At 35.6% G+C, this 24,480-nt stretch overlaps 1 protein-coding gene and 1 pseudogene across 3 annotated transcripts in view; one reads left to right on the plus strand and one right to left on the minus strand.

The window, feature by feature from the left end:
• YES1 (YES proto-oncogene 1, Src family tyrosine kinase) overlaps positions 1–24,480 on the plus strand; it is a 69,458-nt gene that overhangs the window by 13,916 nt on the left and 31,062 nt on the right. The gene's annotated exons all lie outside the window — the stretch shown is intronic.
• On the minus strand, positions 36–151 carry LOC117012008 (uncharacterized; annotated as a pseudogene).

The raw sequence follows: 24,480 nt of genomic DNA on the forward strand, positions 1-24,480 counted from the left end.
GCCATTTTATTTAATGAAAAGATTTTCTTTAAAAAAAAAATCTTGAACACTTCACGAATTTGGGTGTCGTGTCATCCTTGGGCAGGGGCCACACTAATCTTCCCTGTATCATTCCAACTTTAGTATATGTGCTGCGTGCCAAAACAAGCACTGATGTAGGTATTCTTAATATCTTTATTTTTACAGGCTTTGAGAAGTTACATTTATTCAAGTTACAGACTAAGACTGTAATCAGCTCCCTGACTCCAGAGCCTATACTCTTAACCTTGAGGTTGTGATTACTAATAGGACAAATCTCATTTTTCTTTTTCAAAAATTTCTTAACTATTTCTATGCATTTACTTTTCCATATGAACTTTATTGTGATTTTGATTTAAATAATATTTAAATTTATTTAGGAAGAGTGGACATCTTCATAATAATGGATCTTATCGTTTAAAATTAAGTGATATGTTTCCATTTCTTGAGGTTCTTTATATCCTACAGAGTTCTATTTTCTTAATATAGACTTGGAATATTTTTTTCTTCAGCTTATTCATAGATATTATTTCCCGTGTGGTTTTAAAAAAACTTATTTAGAAATAATTTCAAAGTTACAGAAGGTTGCAAGAGTAGTACAAAGAATTCCTAGATCTCCCTTCACCCAGATTTACCAATTGTTAATATTTTGCCACATTTGATTTTTTCATTCCCTCCTTGTGCATATGTGAATCAGTGTTCCTTTCCTCCCACCACCACTTGAAAGTTAGTTGCAACACGGTTTTTCTGTACCCTGAAGTACTTTAGTGTGTATTTCCTAAAAACAAGGACATTTTTCTTCAACTACCAAAGAATAGTTATCAAATTCAGGAAGTTTAACATTGCTATAATACAGTTATCAAATATACAGTTGTTGTGGCTTGAATTGTGTTCCACGAAAATGGTTTATGTTCTAACCCCCAGTACCTGTGAATGTGACCTTATTTGGAAATAGGGTCTTAATCAAGTTAAGAGGAAGTCATATTGAGTTAAGTGGACCCTAATCCAATATGACTGGTCTTTATGAGAGGAGAATGCCATGTGACAACAGGCAGAGATTGGACTGATGCCCCTGCAAGCCAAGGAACCTCAAGGGTTGCCAGCCGGAGTCAGAAGCCAGGAAGAGGCAGGAAGGATTCTGTCCAGAGCTTCAGAGGAGCACTGCCTTGCTCACACCTTGTTCCCTTAACTTCTTGGCTCCATAGACGCCCCAAACCAACTCTGTCAGGTTTGGCTGTCAGTAAAAAAATAAGAAACTTTTTCCTCTATGCCTTTGAAGAGATTAATGAGCACAGGATTAATTTATTTTTTTGTGTTGGATAATTTACCTGTGAAATATATAACATTAGTGTTTTTTTGATGGCTGTTTTGATACGGTTTAAACTGTTTTCATGCTCATTGATTTATCTAGGTCTCCTATCTTTTAACTTAGTTAATTTTATTTATATTTGCCTAAGTAGTCTAGTCATCCTTTCCATCTAGTTTAAACTTTATTATCAGAGAGTTATACAAAGTTTCCATTTATAGTCTTTTTCACATTCTCAATGGTTCCAGCACTCTTCTCACACCTAATACTATGTATTCTCCTTTTTGTTTCTCAAGATTAAATGTTGTGATTTATGTATTTTATTGAGTTTTATTTTTAAAACATATTGGAATTTTTTAAATATGATGAAATAAAGAAAAACTAATGAATTAGAAACAGCAGAAAAAAACTCAAAATGATTTATAAGTAAAAATCTTCTTTTTGGGTTTCTTTGCTTTTTGTTTTTCCCTTGTATTATTTCCTTTTTAGTAATAGGTGTGTAAAGCTGTGGATTTTGCTCTCAATACAGCCTTTTCTGTAGCTCATTGATGTGGTAGAAAGTTGTTTTACAATTTCGTGTTTCCTTTTTGACGCAAGAGTATTGATTGTACCATGAAATCTTTATGTAGTCATCAGTCATGAGCATTATCAAATCTTCATATCTTAAAGGAGATATAGATACCTAGTAAATAATTCTGATGTATGTTAATTTACTATGGATTAAATTTATTTTTACTTAGTCTTTTTGTCTCCACTCCATTTAGTTAAAGAAGCCAAATGCATGTGTCAATTTGTTGACTAATATTTATCTTTTGGGTCAAGTTCTAAACACTGATGAGGAAAAGGATCTGTAATTCAAATTCTTTAATTCAACTTTTTTAAAAAAAATTTTACATCTACTCTCAACAAGGCACAATATTAATTGAGCTTTTTAGGAGATAAAGAGGAAATTCTGTTCTCTCCTGCTTATCAATTAGGTATACTAACTCTTTAGGTAACCTGAGAGAAATATTGTATTGGAGGATTAAAGTTCAATGGCAGATCAAGAGAGAAATGCACATCCAGGAAAGGGTTGGTGGAGGTGGGATTTGAGTAGTAGGGTTTGAAAGATAAATAAAATGGACATTACATAGGGAGCTGATAATATGAACAAAGACAGAAGATGGAGAAGGCAAGATGCTTTCTGGTTATATCTAGTCAGGAGCTGTGCTTTGAGCATAGGAATAAGGGGTCATATACTTAAAAGTGGTGGCTCTCAAACTTCACTGTGACTGCTTATCATCTAGGATGTCTATTAAAATGTAGGTTCCTAAGTTCTACCTCCAGAAATTCTAATTCAGTAAAGTTGGACTGAGAGTCAGGAATCTTCATTTTTAATAAATACCTCAGGCTATTACACATTTCTACAACTTGAAACTTTAAAGGTGGTCAGTTTGACACAGTGGTTAACCCCTGGAGCTCTGGAGTCTTTAAGTGTATAACCTTGGACAAGTTACTTAACCCTCTGTGTAGCAGGTTCTACATTAGTAAATGAGGAAAGTAACAGTAATTGCTTTTTAGGATATTTTAAGAATTGAATGAGATAATTTTGCGTAAGTGCTAAACACGGTGGCTATATCATTGTAATTGTTCAGTAAATGTTAGCTGCTGTTTTTGTAGTTATTATCACCTAATTAAGGAAATATATTTTTATTACCAGATTTTAATTCAGTTCATTCGTTATTTTACCCTACATGCTTAATCAAACTACTTCCTGGTATATTACTTTGTGTTTAGTTACTTCCTTTACTCATTTGTTTATCAAAAGCATTTTGAAATGTATTGAATGTGTACAATATAAGATATATAAAATATGAATGTCATAACTACATATTTTCAGTTTGTTCACATTATTGATTATTGTTTTGGTAATTGATAACTAAATATCTGGTTAGCAAATTCAATACTTTTCTATTTGGGGCAAGATAATATAACTATTCATTTGAGTAAATTTTAATTCACTTAGAAAGAAAAAGTGATATAGAAATCGTCGGGCTTTATTAATTAATTTAAGGATATAATTTTAAAATAAAAGTTACACTTAAAAACATTTAAAAAGTATAACAGTTTAGATTTTTTCTTTAAAATTCATTACTAGGAAAATTTGAGAGTATATCATAATTTTTAAAAAGCAAACTTTTCACTTACAGAAATCTGTCATTATTGAAATAGTCATATATCGTTGATTCTAATTATTTGTGATAGTCATATTCTGGAAAGTCACTGTGAACACTGAGTTAGTAAATACTGAACCATTGCACCTAGAGAAAATGCAAGGTCAGATTCCCACGAATCTCTGGTTACATTTTCATCAACTGACTAGTACATAATCTTGTTTTGTGTGTGCTTCTGTTTAAAGACACCTTATTTAATATATATTGTTGCTTCATTAACACTGAACTCACAAACAACACTATAACTCATGTCTGAATAAAGCTTATTTAACATGGATTTTCTCGGAAAGGCACATCACAACCTTCTTGAACTAGGAACACTAGACAGCATTTCAGCACTAACACCTGGGGACCATTTTAAATAAGTGACATCACCAACAAAAAGCACAAAATGCACACAAAAAGTGCCACTGGATAGATTGCAGGAAGGACACTTGTTTACAGTATCAGAGACTTGTTTGACCTGAGCTGGGGATGTGTGGATCTGGCAACTCAAATTTTTCGCAGCCCTACGCATGTCTGCAAGTGATCACAAAAGTACCTGAAACTAATATAAAATAATACTGAATGTCAACTATAATTGAAAAATAGTCATGGAGATGTAAAATACAACATAGGGAATATAGTCCATAATATTGTAATAACTATGTATGGTGTCAGATGGTTAATAGATTTATTGGGGTTATCACTTTTTGAGGTATATAAATGTCCAATCACTACGTTGTTTTGTACACACCTGAAACTAATACAATATAGAATATTGTATGTTAATGGTAATTGAAAAATAAATTTTTAAAAATTAAAGTGCCATGAGCATTGATTTAGGTAACAAATAAATCTTAGCAGGCAGGCTAATTTGCAAATACGAAATCATGATAATGACAATTTATTAATGGCATTCTTATAGTAGTGAATATTACAGAATGTCTTCTAGGCTAACTATGGAAAGAACATGGTGCGTTTGAGGATCCAAAAGAAATTCATTATGCAGGGGGCATAGAATACAAGGAGATGAATGAAAAGAGATGATCCAAGAGAGGGAAATAAAGCAAATCATGCAGGGCTTTCTACTTCATATTGAAGAGTTGAACTTCATATTGGGAGCAAGAAGGCCAGGCCATTGAAGACTCTTATTAAACAGATTGTCTTTGTAGAAAACGAATTCTTCACAGTACAGCAAGAAAAGACTGGAGAAACTGTAACACCAGAGGCATATAGGTCAGTTAAGAAAACTTTTTCAGTAATCCAGACAATAAATGAATAGTAGCCAAAGGAAGTAGTAATTCGTTGAGGGAGAAGTGGAAGAATTTTGGAGATTACAGGGTAGTCTGATCAGGTCTTGGTGACTGATTGAATGTATGGGACACGGGAGGGGTATGAGTTAAAAATGACTCAGATTTCTGACTAAGGCAGCAAGGTAGGTGGGGAACACTGTACTTTTACTGAGGCATGGGTGACAGAGAAGGAAGGGTAGGTTTTGATGGGAAAGATGACATGTTCCCTTTTGTATGTGGTTAAATTTGAGATCCCTAGATTCCAGTGGATGCCCGGTGGATAGCTGTACAAGCTAAAAGAACCTCCTATAGTGAGTGGATATTTTGAAAAAATGAGAACTAATCTTTCATCTTCACCCTCTATGTTTCTGGAAGAGAATGCCTGTAAATGTCTACTAAGTTGATATTTTAGAAAATCTAATCTGAGAGACTTTTTCCGTTAATGTAAAAAGTAAAATCATGTTCTCTTCCAACAAATTGCTAGAAAGTATTTCTTGTCTTTGCCATTCTATTGTGTAAGTACCATTATTCTGTAGACTTTTATTTTTAGAAGGAAAAAACAGGCCTATTTAAAGGCAAAATTGGAACTTAATACATCTTTTTACATAGTAAGATATCCAGAGAATTATATTGGCATTGATTTTAAATTAAACAAAAGCTAAGATAATTGAATAATAAACATTTAAGTACCTAATGTATGCCAAAACCATAGCTTTTTGTGTGTTTTTTTTTTAATTATTGATGACAGGACAGAATTTTCTTAACATTAAAAATTAAAAATACTTTAAAAATGTATTTGGCAATTAAAATTTTGAAACAAGCATTTAAAAACTATTAAACTCTAACAAAACCAAAATAAACTATTTCATGTAGTAATACATTTTGCTTGAGAAAGGATATTAGGTAGCAACATAAGCTAAAAAGAACAGTGTTTTAAAAGAAAATGGTTGTAACTCTTGTATATCTAAAATTATTTCAAAATAAAGTTTTTTATAATGGAAAAAGAAAGTGGTTTTGAACATACATAATATGCACAAGTTACAATTAAATTCTTGGATACCAATCTGAACTTATTTTTAAAAACTTGTTTCTTACTCCTGTTACTAGAAATAGTAGCTTGCATATGAGAGGTGAGGATACAGTTTCTGTAATTCCTGAGAAGAGGCTAGTGGTTTAACAATGCAATACTTGCTTCAAAAGATATCAGAAATCAAAAAGGTTCCTAACCTCTGAGAGCTGTAACGGATTAAACTGATTTGGTTCCTGCCTTGCTTCCCGAAACTCATCTCCAGCCATGCTCCCCATCATGTGACTCAGTTTGATTTTTCCAATACACCTGATTATTCCTTGCTTGTTGCTCCTATTGCCAAAAACTCCCCCTCTCCAGATGTTCTGCACTAATTTAATTTTTGGAGTTGTGTATTTGACTATATACCAATTAAACTTTTAAGTTCGATATCTATTGACTAAAACATATATTGAAACGCAGGATATTGTTACAGCAAAAGCATGGTGGAAATAAATATCCGAGGAATTTGGGGAAAATCAAAGAGCTGTGTGTCAATTTTATAAACTGATGTTTCTAAAAATGTGTATATATATTATTTCTTCTGTTTAGTGTTAAAGAGATAAAAACAGAAGGGACATATATGTACATTATTATAGAAATAATTGCTTGTATGTTTTTAAGGTTTAAAACTACAACTAAAGAGGAATCCATACAATGTCAGAGGAGCGTTTAATTGACCTAAGGACTTGAAAGTATCTAATTGTTTACTGTGATTTGCTGGTCAAAAATCTTGATAAAGGACAATAGGTAAATTGTGAAAGTCTGAGAGGATAAACATTTTTTAAATAGGTATAAAATCAGTTTATTTTTTTCAAGAGTTGATTGAATTTGTAGAAGGAATGATGACTAATAAATATTTTATAAGTGCCTTTTTACCAACAAACTTTTTAATAACAGCCTAAAGTGGCCAAAATTAACTTTTACCTGGGATCTTCATAATTCAGCTGTTCTATGTTAATTTCTTTTTTTGTTAATCTTGGGGCTTGTGATTATTTTTTATTATAACTTCTAACAATACATTTTAAATATTCTTTACATATTCTTTACATTAGATCCTTTTTCTTATGGCTGATTCTATGCCAGATTTCACCGAAGAAACCATGAGGAACCACCAGGAATTCAGAATGAGTTGGCTTACTTTTTCTTTAAGGACAATTGCTTGTATATCTAAAATGCAAAAAAAAAAAAAGAGAGAGAGAGAGAAAGAAAAAGAAAAAGATGGTAGAAAATTACTATCAGTGAGCCCTGAAAGCTCAGTTTTCCATTGCTCACATTTTCTATTCTTCTTTGACTCTTGGAAAATTAAGTTCTTTGTTTGCTTTTACAAGACAAAGTGCACGCCCTTTAGTAGTCTTCTGTTTCCTCCTCTCTGCTCTGTTTTCTATTCTTTCATGATCCTGCCTATCCTTTGTGCTGTATGCTAAAGGAAGGGGACTTAAAAATGAAAGTTAGAGAAAAACCATTGGCTAAGTTTATGGCCTATAGAGCACCGTGACCTATGTAGATTGATCGTTTTGTATTTTATGAAATGAAGTCTATAAATTTACTTCTCCAGAATTTCTGAAAGATTTAAAACTTGTCATTGTACAGTGGAGCCATCTGGGCAAAATGCCAAATTAGGGCCTTTTTTCCCCTGTTGGATACAACAAATAGTGGTACAATTAGTTAGCTTGCTAGAGTTAGTTTATAGAAATAATGTACCTTTAAATGTTTTTTTAAGAGTTCAAAAGTATGTTAAATCATGAGAATTTTGAACACGTACGACTGATTAGGCAGCATGGTCAGGGTGGAAAGGGACAGGATCCAAATTTTCAGTTGGATTTATGTTCTAGGTGGAGCAGTGAAGCCAAGTGCCAGTAATGTAACATATTCTGAAGGGCTAATATTTAATAACTTATCAAAGAACAGGAAATCTTATACAGGGCTTCTCTAAGAGGCTGTGGGGTGATGGGAATGATGCAGCATAGATCTCTCAGAAGACTCAGCTCCCTAGTTGTGCTCATTTTTAACTTCATCTCCTTGAGCAAGTGACTTAACCGCCCCAGACTTCACCGCCCCAGACTTCAGGTTCTTTAAATATGTATAATATGTAGAGATTATCCCTACTCTTTCCTTGCTAGCATACTAAGATTATTATGGGATCAAATCAAACAATAAATATATTGGAAACAAAGCACCATCAAAGTGTAAAATATTTTTTAAAACAAAAGACCTTTAACACACCATACAGTGTAAAGTGTTATCTGTTAATGATTGAGCCCAGTGCTCTTAAAAAATTATTTCAGATTTGTTCCAGCTCTTCTAAATGTACTATTACAAAGCACGTTATGATACAGTATAGGGTAATTCTGAAATGACCATGTGATATAAAGTTGAAAAACTTTTATTTGACTTAAGGAATCGATAATTTAGGAAATGGTTGGAAAACCTACAAGTATTTCTAGAACTCTTTGATATGCTTGGCCCTTTGGGGACAAATATTAAGTAGGTTGTTGGGAAGAATTAGTCAGAATCAAGTTATAATTCAGTGATTTATTCTTCCAACAAAAATTAAATGGATGCCCATATATCTAAAGCAATTTGTGTTAAGTAGAGGAGATACTGTGTTTCCCCGAAAATAAGACCTAACTGGAAAATAAGCCCTAGCATGATTTTTCAGGATGGTATCCCCTGAATAATAAGCCCTAATGCATCTTTTGGAGCAAAACATAAAACCCGGTCTTATTTTCGGAGGAAACATGGTATAAGATTCTTTCCCTGTTGCTATCTATTATGGCATCATCTTCCCCCTTCTTATTCTTTCATGTTGTACTTCAACACCAAACTACCATGTTTCCCTGAAAATAAGACCTAGTTGGACAATCATCTCTAATGCGTCTTTTGGAGCAAAAATCAACATAAGACCGGTCTGATTTTACTATAAGACTGGGTCTTATATAATATAATGTAATATAAGATGGGGTCTTATATTAACTTTTGCTCTAAAAGATGCATTAGAGCTAATTGTCTGGCTAGGTCTTATTTTCGGGAAAACGGTACTTAAATGGTTTAAAAGCCCACTTTATTCCCTCTTTGTCTGTGGGCTTTTGAATATTCTGCTATCTCTGCCTAAAAGACAATCTCAGCCCCCTGAGATTGTAGTCAGTGTCTAATTGGCTTGTCTTCCCCGACCCCAAATCTGTGTTTTGGAAGATTAGCAGGTGATAGGGAAAGTAGGTTGGGGGAGTTAACTTGAAATAGCAGTTGAAGGAGCTGAGATTTTATTCTGTAAGTAGTAGGAAGCCATTGAAAGATTTATCCTGGAGGTATAGACAGTTTTACTTTATGAAGATTATTAGGCAGTGAACATATTAAAACCTCCTTGGATTGGATTATAGGTTGAAAATCACCATATATCGTCAGATTATGAGGCAGAATTGTAGAAACAGATGATTAGGATCTGAAGAAAAATAGAGTAAGCATTGATTTATTTAAAAAATGGTTATTGATGCTTATTATGTTATAATACAAGCTCTGTTCTAGGTTCTGGGGATACAGGAGTGAAGGGGATAAAAATCCTATTCTCTGATATTTAGAAAGCATAGAGAATGCCATATAGATTAATAAGAAAATGACAGACAATCCTTTGAAAAAATGAGTGTCTTGAACAGACATTTCATGAAAGAGAATAGCCAATAAACATGTAAAGGTGTTTACTTTATTATAATAGTAATTATGAACATGAAATTGAAATCACAATAAGAGACCACCACACATCCACCAGAACAGATAAATTCTAAAGATTGAAAATGCCAAGCATTGGTGAAGATGTGAAAGAATGATAACTCATACTCTGCTGATGGGAGTATGAACTGGCACAGTCTCCCTGGAAAACTGTTCAGCGGTGCATACTGTGTGAACCAGCAGTCTGTACTGCAAGGTGTATTTCTAGTACAATGGTTGCTGGTGGTAGTATGTTTCTTGATCTGAGTGGTGAGTACTTTGGTGTTCAGTTTGTGATAATTCATTGAGCTGTACATCTGGTATGTTTTCTGCCTATATGTTATACTTAATAAAATTGGAAAATATAATTTGCCCATTCTTACATTCTGGAAAAGAGAGACACCGTTATCGAAGTCCTCACCATCAGAGCAGATATTAGTGTATGTCAGACACTGTAGGTGCATTACATATATTCTCATTTAATCCTCACAAAAATTCTTTAGCCTTACTTTCATTATTAGCATTTTATAGGTGAGGAAACAGCCACAAAGAAGAGGTTGAGTAAGTTGACAAAGCTCACTTAGTTACTAAGTGGTAGACTCACGACTTTGAACCCAGATGTTGTCTCTAACGTCTGTGTTCTTAACCACTATGCTGAACATCCAGTAAACAAATCACAAAACAGTCTGTGCTCTCAACCCGCATGTTTTACATAGTGAAAAAATGTATGAAGTAAAACACAGCAGATTAAAGGGGAATAGGCAGTGCTCTAGGAATGTTGTCCTGCTGCTTTATGTAGGGTGGTCAGAGAAGGTCTCATTGAGAAGGTGCTATAGTAGCACAAAGACTTAAAGAAGCTGAGGGAATGAGCTGTTCAGGTATCTGACAGAAGAACTTTACAGGCAGAGAGAGGAAAACGCAGTGGCCAGAGATGGGCATATGCTTGGCCTGTCTGAAGGATAATAAGGCCATGTTCCAGAATAGGGGCAAGTAAGGGCAGAGTAGTAGGAGATGAGGTTAGAGAAGTAATGGGGGCTACACAGTAGGATCCTAAAGGGAATTGTGAGAACTTTGGTTTTTTACTGTAAGTGTAATATGAAGTCTTCGGGAAAATTCTAGCAGAGGAGTGATGTGAAATGATTTATGTTTTAAAAGGATAACTCTGATACTTTGAGAAAAGCCTGTAAAGGGTGCAAATGCAGGAACAAGGGAGACCATTCAGGCTATTAAATTCAGTAATTTAATGCTTTTAGACATCCATGTGGGAATATTGAGTAGATATTAAAAAACTAATCTGAAGGATTTCTGGTCAAGATAATGGAGTAGGTAAATACTGCGCTTACCTCCTCTCGTGACCACATCAAAATTACAGTGAAACTACAGAGTAACCATCACTTAGAATCACCTGAAGTCTAGCTGAACTGAAGCCCTACAACTAAGGACATACAGAAGAAGCCAGCTCGAGACTGGTAGGAGTGGAGAAGACGTGGAATGGGCTGGTCCCACACCCTCATGTGACCATTAAAAATGGGAAGGAATATCTTGACTGCAGAGGAGTGAGGGATCCCAGCCCCATACCAGGCTTTCCAGCCCAGGGTTCCAGTGCCAGGGAGAGAAGTCCCCATAACTTCTGGCTGTGGAAATTAGTAGAGATTGTGGCTGAGTGAGATGAGGGCGGCTGGAGTCGCAGGTGCTCCTCTTAAATGGCCCTCACGTGAACTCACTGACAGACTCACTCGCTCTGAGCTCTAGCACTGGGGCAGCAGCTCAAAAGGCATCGGGGGCATGTGGAGAAGAATTGAGTTCTCTGTCTTCAGGGTGAGGGCTGGATGGGCGGCTTTCTTCCAGATGGAGGAGCTGGCGGAAGCCATTGTTTCTTTGTTGAGCCCTCCCCCTCCCAGCATGCAAATGCAGGCCACCATATCTGAGTCTCCATCAACCTGGCTAACACTTCATTTGCCCTGCCTGAGGTGATTGCCGGAGATCTTGCCCCTAGAACTTTTGGGCACACCCAACTCGCTTCCAGTGGCTTTTCCATACAAACAGCCTGTCTTGGCTCATGCTGCAGACTTTCCTAAAAATCTCTCAAAGGTTCACAAAACCCAGACAAGCATTATCTGGCTTTGGTGTGTCCCATAACTCTTGCTCAGCAGCCCTAAGTTCAGCAGTAACCAAAGCCGATGTTGGTTTGTGGCTGTGCCTTTTGAGGTACCTCCAAGCCCAGCACGGTGGTGTCCAATCTGTGGATTGCTTTATTGCTCATGCCATGTGGCCTCAGGCAGGGCACAGGCTGTGGCTCAACTTGGCCTGTGGTACGGCCCCTCCTAGGAGGCCCTGGAAACTGGCACGCCTAGAATCTCGCTTCAAACCAAGCTGGAGCATCATCTGGCCGCTTCCAAGGGCAACACATTGAAAGGGCAGATTAGGAAGGCACCAGAACCCTGCTAAAGCAAATTCTGATCAGTAGGGTCAGCCCCCTGCACAGCAGCTCCTTCATGTAGTCAGGCCCAGTCCTCACAATCAGCTTGAGGGTGAATCCCTCACATTGACGTACAAACAGCAACCAAGGCTCAACTACAATAAGAGGGCACACACCCACACAATGGACAGACACACCTGGAGCACCCGGCTCTGGTGACTAGGGAGACTACAGCACTGGGCCCTACAGGACACCTACTATATAAGACCACTCTACTAAGACCAGGAGGCATAGCAGTCCTACTTAATACATAGAAACAAACACAGGGAGGAAGCCCAAATGGGGAGACAAAATAAACACGTCCCAAATAAAAGAATAAAGCTCAGAAAAATAACTGAACATAATGGAGGCAAGCAATCTACCAGACACAGAGTTCAGCACACTAGTTATAAGGATGCTCAGTGATCTCAGGGAGAACTGCAGTAAAGTGATAGGAAACATAAAAAGAGATAGAAAACAGAAAGGAACCAGTCAGAAATAAAGAATACAATAACTGAAATGAATACATTAGAATCAACAGTAGATTAGATGAAGCAGAGGATCAAATCAACAATTTAGAAGATAAGGTAGCAGAAAACACCCAAACAGAACAGCAAAAAGAAAAAAGAATCCAAAAAAATGGGGTAATTTAAGGGCTCTCTGGGACAACCCCATGCATACCAACATTTGCGTCATAGGGGTACCAGAAGGAGAAGACAGAGAGCAAGGAATTGAAAACCTATTTGAAGAAACAATGATACAAAACTTCCCTAACCTAGAGAAGGAAATAGATGCACAAGCCCTGGAAGCATAGAGAGTTGCAAAAAGATGAACCCAAATAGGCCCACACCAAGATACATCATAATTAAAATGTCAAAGGTTAAAGACAAAGAATCTTAAAAGCAACAGGAGAAAGCAGTTACTGACAACAAAGCTTTCATAAGACTGACAGCTGATTTCTCAACAGAAACTTTGCAGGCGAGAAGGGATTGGCAGGAAATATTCAAAGTGATGAAAATCAAGAACCTATAACCAAGATTACTCTGCTCAGCAAAGCTGTCATTTAGAATCGAAGGACAGATAAAACCCTTGCCAGACAAGAAAAAGCTAAAGGAGTTCATCACCACCAAACCAGTATTGCAAGAAATGTTAGAGGGATTTAAGATAAGAAAAAAAAAAGAAAGAAAATAAAAAATATGAATAATAAACGACAGTAAGTACATATCTATCAACAATTACTTTATTTGTTTTGTTGTTGATTTTTTTTTCCAGTTTCAGGTGTACAAACAATGTAATAGTTAGACCTTTACAGCCTTCACAAAGTGATAACTCCACTCCCCCAGTCTACTACTCCTCTGATATTGTATATATCAGCAATTACTGTACATGTCAATGGATTAAATGCTCTAATCAAAAGACAGAGTGGCTGAATGGATAAGAAAACAAGACCCTTACATATACTGTCTACAGGATCTGCCTCACTTCTGATCAAATGACACACACACAGACTGAAAGTAAAGGGAAAAAAGGTATTTCAGGAAAATTGCAACAAACTTAAACTTGAAGCAATACTTATACCAGACAAAATAAACTTTAAAACAAAGGATATAACGAGACAGAGAAGGACCCAGTAATCCCACTTCTGGGTATTTATCTGAAAAAACCCAAAATAATACTTCGAGGGGACATGTGCATCCCTATGTTCATTGCAGCATTGTTTACAATGGCCAAAATGTGAAGGCAACCTAGGTGTCCCTCAGTGGATGAAAGAATAAAGAGTAGGTGGTACATATGTACAATGGAATATTGCTCAGCCATAAAGGGAATGGGTTCTTGCCATCTGCTGCAGCATGGATGGATCTGCAGGGAATTGTGCTGAGTGGAGTGTGTCAGACAGACTAAGACAGATGCAAATTGATTTATATGTGGAATCTAAAGAACAAAATGAACAAACAGCATAGAAACAAGCTCTTAGATACAGAGAATATTTTTATGGTTGCCAGATGGGAGGGAGATTAGGAGGGTGGGTGAAAAAGAGGAAGGGATTAAGATATATAGATGATGTATTATACAAATGGACACTTGTAACCTATATAATTTTACTAACCATTGTCATTCCAATACATTTAATTTAAAAAGTACAAATTAATTGTTACAAAGTAGTCATGGGGATGTAGGGTGTAGCATAAAGAATATAGTCAATAACATTGTAGCAACTATGGGCATGTAAAGTAAAGCATAGGGAATATAGTCAATAATACGGTAATAACTATATATAGTTCTAGGTGGGTACTAGACTAGCTGGGAGGATCACTTCTTAAACTGTGTAGATGTCTGGCCACTCTTCTGTATACCTAAAATTAATATAAAATAATATTGAATGTCAACAGTAATTGAAAAATTAAAAAGGTCAAGGAAATAAGGTTCTAATTTCCAGGTATAAAACAAATAAGTCATGGGGATGTAATGTACAGCGTAGGGAATATAGTCAATAATATTGTGATAGCATTGTACGGTGTCAGATCATTGGTGAACTTATCATGGTGATCACTTCTTGAGGTATATAAATGTTGAATAACTATGGTGTACACCCAAAACTAATAGAATATTGTATGTTAGCTGTATTTTAATAAAAATTAGAAAAAAATCTGAAATTCAAGTAAGATAACCAGAAATCCATAAAGATGTAAATTTGATCATCATCGATGTATAAATGGTATTTGAAGATATAAGACTGGTGATACCACCAAAGGAATGAAGTGTAGATAGAAAAGTTCTTTCTATAGCACTCTGTTCTTAGATGTCAGGGAGGCAAAGGAGACTGGGGAGAAGCAGTCGTCAGTAAGACAGGGAAAAGTAAAAGTGTGTATCTTAGAAACCAGGTGGAGAAAGCATTTTAAGGAAAAGGGATTGATCCCTGTGTTGAACGTGGCTGAGAGGTCAGGTGAGATGAAGGCTGAAAATTGACTATTGGATTTGGCAATTTGGGGGTCAGAATGGACAGTTTTAATGGAGTGGAAGCAGGAAGCAAGGTGAAAAATCATATTATATTTTAAGTAAGTATGAGAAACATAGGAAAGTTGGGATAAATTTTCTAAAATAAGTGTGATATGTGGAAAGGAGAAAAGTGGGAAACTTGAAATGGATAGGATTGCGAAAGCCCAGAAGTTTGAAAAGAATGTGTGACTATGTTAAATACCTGGTAGCATTTCTTCTTGTTGTCACTACCCTGTTAATCTTTCATTTTCTACAGGATTTTGAAAGAAAAGTAAATGTAATTGTCCAGGTTTTCAAGTACAATAATTTACATTTTGGGGGGGGGGGATGACAAGACAGCCATATTAGAAATAGTAAGGGGGCCATTTTATTTCTCTGCTCCTGAAAATTTACCCCATCAGCAAAGCTCTTGATATTTTTAGTTTCACTCTACCTTCTCTTGCTCATTATCCAGGGAAGTTGAGAAAGTAGTTCAGGTGTGATGAGGGATCAAGGTAAAACTTTGCATATATTAACCTGACTCTACCTTTTGGTAATGGCAGGTGACTTAGTGGGGCTAGATCAGTATTAAACTAATCTTCCAGACCTCTGAGTTCATCTCCATTGAAGAAAACAAAAATCTAACGCGGAAATTTGTTTCAGTTAGAAAGATTTTCACTTTTAGTACATTTTGCTAAAATGTGTATCTACACTAGTTATTAATGCAAGAGCTTATGCTAAACATACCAGTCACCATGGTGCCTTCTAGGCCCACAGTCTCCTAAGGAGACCGTACTGTGAATACCTGATAGCCAGACCATAACTGGTCAACAGGTTAGGGCAGTTATATGGCAGTTTGTGGTCTTTTGCTTTTACTCTTGTTCATGCCAGTGCAAACTCAGAAATAGGCAAATCAGGCAGTGACTGTGGGAGATTAAGGGCACCTGGAATAGACCATAAATAAATGAAAATTGTAAGTAAGCAGAAGTTACGGAGTTAAGAACAGCTATCCCAGTAGAGAGTGAAGTAGTTGGTTCAAGGATCAGGCATACAGAGATAGAGATGCTGAATTTATATTGTGATAGGGAGGCAATAAGCGCCTAACCATAAAGCAATGATTGCCTACTGTTAACACCTACATTTACATGGCAACACCAGCCTTTTGGAATTAATGTGTATGATCCCATTGTTCTGTGGTTTCTGATTTTTATGATGTTCTTGCCGCTTCGCTATTGCCACTCTTGTCTTTAGAATAAACCCCATCTTGAGTCCAAAAGAGCCTAACTAACATTAAGCTGAGTATAAATTTACCAAGCGGGTACATAAGGAAATGATACTTTATTTTTTATTTACTTTTATTCCCATCCCTTCCAGTTTCTCCCCTCTGTCAAACATCAGCTTGTTCTCTATCTATGGGTCTATTTTAGTTTTGTTTATTTGTTTTGTTTTTTAGATTCCACTTATAGTTGAAATCACACGGTATTTGTCTTTCTCTGTCTAACTTGTTTCACTTAGCAGAATACTCTCTAGGTCCATCCGTGTTGTTTTCAGATAGCAAGATTTCATTCTTTTTTATTGCTGCATGATATTCCTGTGTCTCTCTCTGTGTGTATATGTACACATCACATCTTTATCCATTCATCTGTTGATAGACATTTAGGTTGCTTCCATATCTTGGCTATTACTAGTAATGGTGCAATGAACATAGGGGTGCATGTATCTTTTCAAAATAGTGTTTGTGTTTTCTTCAGATGAATACCCTGAAGTGGAATTGCTAGATCATATGGCAGCTCTATTTTTAATTTTAGGGAGAATCTCCATACTGTTTTCCATAGTGACTGTACTAATTTACAATCCCACCTAACAGTGTATGAGGGTTCCCTTTATTCCACATCCTCGCTAGCAGTTGTTATTTGTTAATTTATGGATGATAGTCATCCTGACAGGTGTAAGGTGATACCTCATTGTGGTTTTAATTTTCATTTCCCTGATGATTAGTGGTATTGAGCATCTTTTCATATGACTGTTGACCATTCATATGTCCTCTTTGGAGAAATGTCTATTCAGGTCTTCTGCCCATTTTTAAATTAGATTTTTTTTTTTTTTGGTGTTGTGTGAATTTTTTATATATTTTTGACATTAACCCCTTATTAGAGGTATCATTGATAAGTGTCTTCTCCCATTCAATATAAAATACCATCAACAAAAAAAAGGCAAGATGGTATTTTTTTGCTGTACAAAAACTTTTTAGTTTGATACAGTCCCATTTGTTTATTTTTGCTTTTGTTTCCCTTGCCCAAGGAGACATAGTCAATAAAATATTACTAAGAGCAATGTCAAAGAGTTTATTGCCTATGTTTTCTTCTAGGAGTTTTATGGTTTCGGGTCTTAAAGTTTTTAATCCATTGTGAGTTTACTCTTGTATATGATGTAAGAAAGTGGTCTAGTTTTTTGTTTTTGTTTTTGTTTGTTTGTTTTTTGCATGTATCTCCCCAGTTTTCCCAACACCTCTTATTGAAGAGACTCTCTTTACCTAGTTGTGTACCCTTGCTTCCTTTGTCATTGATTTATTGACCATATAAGTGAGGACTTATTTCTGGGTTCTCTGTTTTATTCCATTGATCTGACATTTAAGTTCATGAACTTGCCACCGTGTGCTTATATTGGCAGCACTATACAAACAGCTCGGTAAGGTTTCATAACCTTGGTATATCAGTGTCTCACAACTGTGTTCATGTCGACATGTGGCAGTGTCTTGCTGAGTGGTGTTCATTATTGTTGTTGATGTTTTTGTGTGCCGTCGCCAGAATGTCTGAATTTGAATTAGAGCAACAAACAAACATTAAATTTCTTGTTAAACTTGGCAAGAGTAGAAGTGAAATCAGGGACATGTTAGTCTAAGTTTATGGGGATAATGCCATGAAGAAAACGGTGTGTAAAAATGAATTAAATGTTTTTCTGAGGCGGGAGAACGTGTCACTGATGAAGAGAGGTCAGGGTGGCCAGTAAGAGCAGAATTGAAAAAAATATTGCAAAAATTCATCAAATTGTGCGCCAAAATCATCAACTAACTATGAGAAACATAGCAGACCAAGTAAACATCGATAGAGAAACAGGAAAATCTTAACTGAAAATCTTGGCATTAGAAAGGTGTGTGCAAAAATGGTGCTGAAGGAAGTCTTGAATCATGACAAAGCACCAACTTACATGGCACTGTCTGTGAGGGAGTTTTTAGCCAGTAAATGAATAACTGTATTGGAACACCCTCCCTACTCACCTGATCTGGCCCCCAATGACTTCTTTCTTTACCCGAAGATAAAGGAAATATTGAAAGGAAGCCATTTTGATGATATTCAGGACATCAAGGTTAATATGACAACAGCTGTGATGGCCATTCCAGAAAAAGAGTTCCAAAATTGCTTTGAATGGTGGACTAGGCGCTGGCATCAGTGCATAGCTTCCCAAGGGGAGTACTTCAAAGGTGACCATGGTGATATTCAGCAATGAAGTAGGTAACACTTTTTCAAGGATAAGTTCTCGAATTGGCAGACCCCATATAACTACAGTCTGTTCATAACCAGAAAGCAATATATATTAAACTCTTAATGCCACTGCCACCTCCCAGAAATGATACTTTAAAAATTATTTTTCTTTTTTTTTTAAATTAAAATTTATTGGGGTGACAATGACTAGTAAAATCACATAGGTTTTAAATGTACAATTCTGTAATATATCATCTATATGTCACATTGTGTGTTCATCACCCAGTCTTGAAATTAAAAGAAAAATGCCACAAGAGTACTTTAACTGATGACAGTAAAACTCTTAAATGTTAATTTGTTTAAAAATGGTCATTATTACGGAATAAATCCTTTACCTGTTACATAAACTAAATTACAAATTTATGTAGAAATTAATACCCTCTGGACTTAATGATATTAAAACCAAGGAAAGAAATGTTTTTCTAGGGATTAACTTTTAAGAACATTTCAAGTGTCCATGATGGATTTACCATCTCTGCCTCCCCCTGCCCCCCAAAAACTCCAAAACACTGCAAATCTGGACAAAATATATGAAATAACTCTTTTTAGATACTGAACAACAGCAATGCGGGACAATGATTCCTGGAAGATGGGAAACAAACAAGGTGAGCTGGATGGTCACCTAATGACTCCACCTTTCTGCCTAGAGGCGCAGTCTGAATTGCAGAGCAGGGACAGGGATCTTGGGCAAAGGACAGTGGTCTCAACAAGTGGAGGAAACCGAGGTCAACATTCATGGAGGCTGAGGCAAGGTAAAATTTCAGCAGAAGGATACCATGCACAAAAATAGTGCTGGAAGTCTGAGTCGGACTCTGATTTTTTTTTGTTAAATTTCACAATGTACATGCATAGAGGGAAACTAAAAGTCAGGAAAAGAGCAACCAGGTGGATGTTAATTGGCCCTGAGAGGTCACAGAGAACTTTTGAGGAATTTGAGTTTTTTCTAGCTAGAAGAAAATTCCTTGTTGATCACTCAGGACTTTAATACAAACTCCCGAAGCGTCATGGTATTAAACCAGGTTAATAAGGGAATATTATGAATAACTTTATGATAATATAAATTTAACAATTTGGATGAATTAGATAAATCTTGAAAGATACATGTTACCAAAATAAACAAGAAAAAATGAGAATTATGAGTAGCCCTGATGTTAAAGATGTTAAATTTGTAATTGACAACTCCAGACCCTGATAGCTTCACTGGTGAATTCTTTCAAACATTTAAAAAAGAAGTAATACCAATCTTAAACTCTTTAAAACAATAAAGGAGGAAGGCAACATTTCCCAACTTATTTAAATTTTCCAGCATTACCCTGATACCAAAAGCAGACAAAGAAATTACAAGAAGACTAAAGAGCAATATGCCTATTTAGACATAAATATATTGAACAAAATATTAGTTTTCAGGAATAAAAAGGATAATATACCATGATCAAATAGGTTTTATTCCAAGAAAGCAAAGGTACCAAAAGAGGGTTAGTATTTTAAAAAGCAATTAGTGTACTTCACCATGTCAAATGAGTGAAGGAAACAAAAATCCATGTAATTAAATAAGTAGATACAGAAAACTATTTAACAAAATTTAACACCCATTCATGATAAAAACTCTCAACAAAGAATTAGAAGAGAACGTTCTTCAGCCTGATGAAGGACAGATACAAAAAACCCGCTGATAATACTTAATGGTGATAGACTGAATGTGTTCCCCCTTAGGATAAGGAACAAGGCACAGATATTCCCTTTCAGCACTTTTATTCATCATTGTACTAGCGATGCTAGTCAGTGCAGTAAAGCAAAGGGGAGAAAGGCATTCATCTTGGAAAGGAAAGAATGAAACAGACTTTAATTGTATACATGATGTTGAATGTAGACAATCCTGCAGAACTTACAAAAAAGCTACTAGAACTAATGAGTTTAGTAGGGTCACAAGATACAAGGCATAAATAAGTATCAGGTTGTATATATATTATTAATATCTATTTGTATGTGATTAACAATTAGAAATAAAGTAATAATACCACTTACAATAGCTTCAAAAACCGTGAAACGTCTAGAGATAAATTTAACAAAAATTGGGCAAGACATATACACTGAAAACTACAAAACATTGTTGAGAGAAAATTTTAAAGTCCTAATAAATAAAATGGACTACTAAATTCGTGAATCAGGAGATCAATATATTTTAAAACATCAGTTCTCCCAAAATTGATCTATAGATACAATATCATCCCAGTCAAAATCCCAGCAGGCTTTTCTGTGTAGAGATTGGCAAACTGATTCTAAAATTTGTGTGGAAATGCAAAGACCCTAGTGCATGGTTTGGGAAACTGCAACTTGCAGGCCACATCTGGCCCACCACATGTTTTTGGAAATAGCTTTATTGCAATACAGCCACACTTACGCATTTATGTATTGTCTATGGCTGCTTTCACACTAAAATGACAGAGTCGAGTTCTTGTGACCGAGACCATTTGTTCTGCAAAACTTAAAATGTTTACTCTCTGGCTCTTTCCAGAAAAAAATTTGTTGACCTCCTGCCCTAGAATATTCACAGCAGTTTTGAAATAGATGAAAAGACTGGAGGACTTAAGCTTCTAATTTCAAGATGTACTGTAAAACTTTAGAATGAAGACATTGTGATAATTGACATAAGCATAGACATATAAAACAATGGACTAATAGTACAGAAATAGACCCAATTAATATATGATTAATTGATTTTTGACAAAGGTACTATATACAATTCAGTGGGAAATGGACTGTCTTTTTAGCAGCTAGTAGTTGAAGAACTATACATCCAGTTTTAAAATACTGAACCTCAGACTTTATAGCATATACAAAAATTCCCATAAAATGGCTCAGTAGGCTTGATGTAAAGAGCTAAAACTTCTAGATGAAAGCATAGGAGAAACTTTTTTGGTGAAAAATTCTCAAGTAGGGCACATAGAGCACAAACCATCAAATAAAAAATTCTATTGAACTTCATCACATGTCCAAGGATACTATTATAAAAATGCAAAGGCAACCTATAGACTGGGAGAAAATATTACAATACATGTATCTGACAAATAACTTGAGTCTAGAATATGTAGAGTATAATAGTATTATAGTAGTAAATATTCTTGTTTACAGAGTATAATAGAAGACAACCCAATTAGAAAACTGATTTGAACAGATACTGTAGCAAAGTAGTTATGGGTAGCAAATATGCACATGAAAAGAAGCCTAATATTAGGTGCATAGTCATTGGGGAAATGCAGACTACACCCACAACAATAGAACTACACACCTAGAAAAACTGACAGTGACAGTGTTGATAAGGATGTGGAGTCACTGGACTTCTCATTTTGATGGAGAAAATGCAAAATGTTAAAGCTGCTTTGGAAAAGTTTTGCAGTTTCTTATAAAGTTAATATATACACTTCCCATACAACCCAGCCGTTTCACTCCTAAGTGTTTACTCAAGTGAAATGAAAACTTATGTTCACATAAAAAGCTATATGTGTGATGAGTTCATAGTGGCTGTATTTGTGATTTTCAAAAACTGGAAGCCACTCATCTGGGGAATGAATAAATGAACGACAGCATATGCATGCAGTGGAATACTCCTCAGTAGTCAAAAGGAATGAACTGGTCCCTGCAAAGACATGGGTGGATCTCAGATGCGTTATGCGTAGTGGAAAAAAAAAAGCCCAAATCAAAAAACTACATACTGTATGGTATCTGGTAAAACTATAACAGAAAGTAGGTAAGTGGTTGCCTAGGGTGGGGGGCAGAGGTTGACTACAAAAAAGTGCATGGAAGCATCACGAGGGGTGATGGAACTGATCTTTATCTTCATTGAGATGGTGGTTGCACAATTATATGCATTTGTCAGAACTCATACCTGGACACTAATAAGGGTGAATCTTGTGTATTTATGCCTTAAATTTTAAAATGGGATTTAAAAAGAGTGAGATACTGACTCATTGAAACATTACAGATACGAAAGAATTATGGTGTCTTAGTAACTTTGCAGTCTAACTTAGATTGCCATTGACTCTAACCTAAGTGTAGAAATAATTTTGGGCTTTAGAGGACAGACTTGTTGAAATGCTCTTGATAGCTTTTGGCAAATTAAATGGTGATCAAGATGTTTTATTCGGTAGTTACCTAGGTCCTGACCATCATTTCTGTTAGTGAACTAGAAATCAGTGGTTGTTTGCAATTGTAATGCTTTTGATTATACTTGTGTTATAAATGTGTGTAACATCAACTCAGCCGTATGCATTTTATATTGTGAGCTACCTGTTGGTGTACATTGCAATTGTCAAAGCTTTTTTAGAAACTAGGATAAAATGTGAAAGAGTTGTACATAATATTTGGGTCATATCTAAACCCAAGTAAACATATGATGGGTTTCTGAGAAGGAAAAGAAAGACTTAGAAAATATTGTAGAGAATGTGGAGCAACAGTAATTTACACTCATGGCTTGTACAGATGGAATATGGTGCAGCCACCATAGAATACAGTTTAGCAGCTTCTAATGGTACGGGTATACTTAACTTTGTATGACCAAGCAGTTCCATTCCTAGGTATTGGAGGGGAGAGGGAGACGTATGAGGTCTGACAATTAAGTTCATGAACTTGTCACTAACCTTTTTTGATATCAGAGGGATTATTCATTATGCATTTGTATCAACTAGACAGTTAACCAAGTTTACTATTTGGAAGTGCTGAAAAGGCTGCATGAAAAAGTTAGACGACCTGAACTTTTTGCCAACAATTCATGGCTCTTGCATCCCGACAATACACCAGCTCACACTGCGCTGTCTGTGAGGGAGTTTTTAGCCAGTAAATGAGTAACTATTGGAACACCCTCCCTACTCACCTGATCTGGCCCCCAGGGACTTCTTTCTTTACCCGAAGATAAGGGAAATATTGAAAGGAAGACATTTCGATGACATTCAGGACATCAAGGGTAGTACGACGAGAGCTCTGATGGCCATTCCAGAAAAAGAGTTCCAAAATTGCTTTGAAGGGTGGACTAGGTGCTGGTGTCAGTGCATAGCTTCCCAAGGGGAGTACTTTGAAGATGAGCATAGTGATATTCAGCAATGAGGTATGTACCGTAGCACTTTTTCTAGGATTAGTTCGTGAACTTAATTGTCAGAGACCTGGTACATCTACCCATCCAAAGACTTGTGCAGGAATGTTTATAGCCACTTTATTTATAATAGCCCAAAACTGGAATAACCCAAATACCCATCAACATGTAAATGGATAAACAAATAATGATATCTCCATCTGATGGAATTTTACTTAGCAATAAAAATTAATAAACTGCCTATATATGCAACAATGTGGAAGTATCTCAGATACACAATGCTTACCAAAAAAAAAATGTCAGACACAAAAAAGACTACATATACTATGATTCCATTTATATGAAACTCTAGAAAAGATACATCTTTAGTTAGAGAAAACAAATCAATGATTGCCTAGGTCTCGGGTTAGGGATTGATTGGGAAAAGTGTACAACAGAACCTTTTGGGTGTTATTAAAATATTCTATATTGTGATTGTAGATACACAGTTATAGGTATTTGCCAAAACTCATTGAACTTTAAATGGGTGCATTTTTGTTGTTGTATGTAAATCACACCTCAAAGTTGATTTTAAAAAAGGAACATTTTAGGAAAGTATTTCTGATAGTGTCTAAGAGAAGAAGCTTTCTTAATTTTAAATAGGAAGTAGTATTCAAATTAAAGCCTTGTTTTTCAGCAAATATTCATGCACATTATACTCCACCAAATATCAGTATGAAATAGTTTGCTGAAAATTTTAAGTCTGCCTTTATAGGATGAATTTTGCAGTCTTAAGGATATCTCAGATTTATGTAAATAAGGTAAGTTTGGGATATACAGTCAGGCACCACTTAACG

Source organism: Rhinolophus ferrumequinum, chromosome 19 (assembly GCF_004115265.2).
Source record: "Rhinolophus ferrumequinum isolate MPI-CBG mRhiFer1 chromosome 19, mRhiFer1_v1.p, whole genome shotgun sequence".
Lineage (NCBI taxonomy): Eukaryota > Metazoa > Chordata > Mammalia > Chiroptera > Rhinolophidae > Rhinolophus > Rhinolophus ferrumequinum.